This window comes from Semicossyphus pulcher, unplaced genomic scaffold (assembly GCF_022749685.1).
Source record: "Semicossyphus pulcher isolate SPU_LCO1_2020_fin unplaced genomic scaffold, fSemPul1.0.p SCAF_2, whole genome shotgun sequence".
In the NCBI taxonomy this organism is placed as follows: domain Eukaryota; kingdom Metazoa; phylum Chordata; class Actinopteri; order Labriformes; family Labridae; genus Semicossyphus; species Semicossyphus pulcher.
Genome location: NW_027211693.1, coordinates 12,415,432 through 12,420,954, shown reverse-complemented (window position 1 = coordinate 12,420,954; position 5,523 = coordinate 12,415,432).

The window sequence follows — 5,523 nt, the reverse complement described above, 5'->3', positions numbered from 1 at the left end:
CTTTTTGAAGAGTTTGGCATATTGCCCGTCGCCATGTTGGGTTTTTGTAGCCAAAAATGATCATATATGGAAGAGAGGGTGGATCTGGAGAGTAGCGAGGGGTTGGCAAACTCCATGTCATTAAACCTATAGTCTACACCTCCAGCTAATTCTGACTTATTAGCTAGTTAGCCATCGTGCTTCCCACAGAATGACAATCATTTTGATTTGGTTGGTGCTGGAGTTGTTTATCACTTAAGAAGCTAAGAAAGCTTATAGCTCAAACGCACAATTCTGTGGTGAGAGGGCAGTGGGCTGTTATACTTAAAATAACCGGTCCAGCCATCACAATGGTCCACCATCCTCTGGGGGAAACCCAACAACAATCCTGACTCCCATGCAGGAGCCACAAAAAATGAATCAATGTAGAACAAACACTGACAGAGCGAACATGTCATGTAATGGTGAGCACAGAAATAGATGGCTGCTAATTCGGCTCACGTTTAATAAAATAATACTAGAACCAAAAAAGCCGGACCGCAGACTTCTTGTGGGTCAGCTAGTATAGCTAACCACAAAGCAAGCCATTTTATTTGTTCAACATTTGCATGAAAAAAACCCAAAAGGCACCAACAACACAAACAAGGTCAAGAGGTTAAGTTCAGTTTCTGAATTAGCTGAGTTGACACCTAGCACACAGTTTTTGTTGGGTATTTAAATATGGGGCTTAATGGAGGTTTACTCCTTTTGGAGCCAGCCTCAAGTGGCCACCTGAGGAACTGCAATTTTTTTGGCACCTCCATGTTGTCTTCATTTCTCAGCCACAAAGGTGTCTGCTTGGTCCAAACTTCCAAATTGAGAGAGTGTACAATGATTGCTCCCGGTGGCATACCCATCAGTGATGACCCGCCCACTCTGCCTGTCAGTCACATCAGCAGGAAGAGCACAGTATACAGAGTTGTTTTACCATCCTTCTCTCCAAACTTCAGCAACTTTAATAGTGTACATAATAGGTGGAAAGATAGATTGTCTTTGTGTTTCAAAAGATGTGACCATGCAGTTTATTGCAGATGAATATTAGTTCATGTTTTTTCTTTCTCATTTACATGCTGATTCACTGACAAGCTGGTGGTCCATCATTGCTCCAAGTGATGCACATTAGTACAGACTTTAGCAAGGATTCAAATCTTTTTCTGGATAATCAGACAAAGTTATTAAGGCACAAACTCACACTTTAAACACTTACAAAATAGAGTGAGATGGGGCCAGACAATGATTAGCACCAGTCCTGAAAGTTAAGACCATCAAACATATCTGATTGTTTATCGCTGACGTTCAAAGTGCATTTCCTGTCACACAAATTCTTGTCATTATGAAGCATTCACACTCTCTGTGAAACATTTGGTTTGAATCAGAACTGCTTTTATTTGACCTTTCAATGCTATGACCTCTGGTATGCACTGGAAGATACCACGTCTTACTGGCCTAAACAAGAAGAAGACTTTACAGCCACGCTAGCAGCTCTGTGAATCTGCGCTTACACAGCGGTGCATAGAACTTATTCTTATTGTTGCCATTATGTCAGAAAAAAATAATGAAGCAGTTTGAGCCTTAAGTGTTATCATAGTTATCTTTATTATGATGCAAACTTTATACAAGAAATGCAGTCCACCAGTTCTGATTTCTAATACTAGCACAGTACAGTCATAAAAAAATATGATTGCTAACAAATTAAACATGAAACAAAAAATTATACAATTATAAAATTAAGGATCTGAAAAGGGGCCGGCCTGATCAATAGATTTAATAACTGTACATCTTTTTCAAAATAAAAGTCTGCCTTATAAAGCAAAAGGTTGCGCGCGCACACACACACACACACACACAAGGTATTAATACAATTAAAGGCAGATTTTACAGATTGAAACAAATATAACGTCAAAGATACACTGAACATTTTTAAGTTTATAAAAATAAATATTATCATTATGCTATGGTCACATGGTAGTTATAGTCTTCCAAAAAATAAATCTATCTATCTATCTTTGCATTAATGAGCAAATCCTTGCATTGTTTGGATTGTTAGTCTACACAAAAGCCCTGACATCGCTGTAGACAGTCTCTCCCTCGGCTGCTGTTACGTTCCTCTTCTTCTTCGTTCTCTCTGCTTTGCCAGTTCTCTTTGAAAAGGCTGGTGCAGAATAAACCAACATGTCCTCATTTCTCTGAGGAAACACACAGAAAAAGGTTGTGAGATGGAAGATGTATCCAAAATCTCTTCCAGTTTCATCTTTCCTTTATAGATCCTACCTGCTGACTTGGCTTCTCCGCACTGGCTGTTGCAGCATTTGCTGGCAGAGCAACAGCAGCTGTGTTAAAACAATCAAACCAAAGATGGAGAACGTTAATCTACACTAAGAGGCACAAAGTTCATATTTTGCTGAATACTGTTTGAGAAATTTTAATTACCGTTATAACATTTTGTCTTGATGGTATAAATCAGGAAGGCGATGACAATCAGACTTAAAGCCAAAGCAGCTGATAACAGAAATATAACTGTGTTGATCTTCTTCAAATGCTGCATGTCGTCTGCTGACAAACATAGAAAATACTGAGAGTTAGCAGGTTTTTGATGAGAAAAAAAGTTTTGTGTCGCATCAATCCAATGGATTTAACCAGATTCTAAATTAATTATAATCACTGATTTGTATGAAATTCTAACTTACCTTCGATGTTAAGCTTTGTTCCTTTTCCAAACAGTATCTCTCCACATGTGGCCACAGCACAGTAATAAGTCCCGGCATCAGAGGAGCTGACGGTCTTCGAGAAGCTGTAGACACATTTCTGTGGAGAGCGAGCCTCAGGACTGTTCTCACATTCATCTGTTCTGTTTCCAAGAGTGTAAATGACACTGGGATGAGATTCATCTGATCCGGATCTGAACCAGAACATGCTGTGTTTTCCTGGACATGTTTCGTTGTCAGAGTCAGAGAGGAGTGAACACTGCAGAGTCACTGAGTCTCTTGGATGGACTGGATCAGAGGATAAGTCTTGAATGACGGCAGTGATGTCAGGTGCATGTCCTGAGAAATTCAAACCAGAAAATAAACATGCTTTACTAGTTACAATTTATACATTGACACTTTCCTATTAATAATGTACAATTTAAACGAATATTAAAGTCTACCTGGTGTATTTTATTTACCTTTTACTGTCAGAAATGTTCCTTTCAAAAGCGTCATATCAACTAGTGTTTGTTTAACACAAAAGTAAAGTCCAGAATCACTGAGCTGTGTTTGATTGATAATCAGGACAAATGTTCCAGGCTCTTGTTTTGCTGTGATGCGAGGACTTTTGTTAACCTCTTTGTAATCAAAGTGATATGTTCCTCCCAAAACTTCAGGCAAGGCTCCAGAAACTAGCCTGATCCAAAATAACTGTGTTTTAGTCCAAGAGGTGTCGCGGGGACACGTCAGCTTCACATCATCTCCAGCACCAACAGTCTTTGTCTCAAAGGTCTGATCGTCTGTGCATCCTGAAGAAAATAAAGAAATACATGTTGGTTATTAACAACCAGGAAATAAAATGTATGCCCTGTGCTGAACTTAAAATACATCTTGAACACATTTGAAAGTTTTACATATACTTACGACTCAGTCTGAGCATCAGAAGTAAAACAAACACAGTCAGCATTTTGTTGTAAGTCCACTTCAGACAGCACTAACATTAGCATGTACGAGAAGATGACTGTCCTAGATATAATCATATCGAGTGGGAGGGAACAACTGCAGAGCATTTTGATTGGCCAGTTGTTATGATGATATTACACTGTATTACCACAGTGGAAAAAAATCATTCAAGCCCGAGCACATGAAACAATACAAGCAGCAAGCTTGTTTCATGTTTCCTGGTGGGTGTCTATATTTGATGCTAAGAGGAAACACAGTATAACTACAGTAATCAAAGACAAATTATTCTTCTGTAGAGGATGTAGAAACAGTTAAGTCACCCATTGGTTTGTCAACCCCCTTTTAAAGCATCAAGTTTGGGATGTTGGCCGTTTTAATATTTTTTATTTGTAACCACAAGCGACCACATTTGGACGACAGGATACAAATTTGGCCTTTTACACAGAAGAAAAATGAAAAAAAAATCAACATTTCGTGACATTACCCAGGTGGGCTGCATGTGAAAACCTAAAGTTCAAGAGTTCAAGCGTGAAAGTAGCCGTTGTTATGTCTCAATCTTGGTTGACAGGCCCCTATGGTAGGTGCTTACCAATCACAGGTGGCCACGCCTTAAAACATACCTTGCTTTATCATCAATTTTACTCTAAATGGGACCAATATTTACAAAGTGAACATCACGCAGTCCTGAAAAGGCTTGAAACTAGCGATTGAGGCCAGAGTCCCAATAAATGCTTAATAAGGTAAAAAGTCAATTAAGTAGTTGGGTTGCCTACCTTGTAACTGGCACCCGTCTAGCTGCTCGTCCAGGAAGAGAGGGTGGATCTGTAGAGTAGCGAGGGGTTGGCACTCCATGTTATTAAACCTATATAGTCTACTCATTAGCTCGACACTTAGCTAGATAGCCAGTGTGATTCCAACACAATCAGAATCTATTGTTTTGGTTGCTGTTGGAGTTTTTCAATCATCACAATATAGCGCGTGAGAGAGCTTGTGGAAGTAGCGGATTTGTAGCTTGAACGCACACATCAGTGGTGAGCGGGCAGTGGGGGAACGACCGGGTAACTTAAAATAACCGGTCCAGCCATCACAATGGTCCTCCGTCCTCGACAGGCCAGACCAAACCAAAGCTGCTAATTAGCGCTAACGTTTAATACAATATTAGAATTTCACTCACCAAAGAGGTGGGACCACAGACTTCTCTGGGTCAGGTAGTAAAGTTAACCACTCAGTAAGAGATATTATTTGTTCAACATTTGGATGAAAAAATCCCCAAAACACACCAACAACACAAACACGGTCAAGAAGTTAAGCCAAGTGTTTTAATTAGCTGAGGTGACACCTAGCACACAGCTAGCAGCCCCACCTGTCACTCAAAGCAACCAGCCCTCCCATTACAGTTATATAGAAACTGGCAAAGCAACATTTTTGTGCCAGGCTGTAAATATGTTGAATTTGCTGTAAAGCTGGGTATTTAAATATAGGGCCTAATGGAGGTTAACTCGCTTTTGGACCCAGCCTCAAGTGGCCATTCGAGGAACTGCACCTTTTGGTGCTTCAGTGTTGGCTTCGTTTTCTCAGCCACAGAGCTGTCTGCTTGGTTCAAACCAACTGAGATAGAGTTTACAATCAAAGGTTTTCCACAAATATCCAATTCAAAATGTTACTATCACCAATGACCTCTAAACATTAATTCACAATATTTAAGATATCCATCTGCATGGTAAATACACATTATAGCACTATGTTTCCAGGTCTAATAAAAACTCCTAAAACCTCTGTACCACTGACTTTAATATTAATTAATTAATTGGTTTGATCTGTTAAAAAAAAAGTCTCCAGCCATTTGCCATCTACA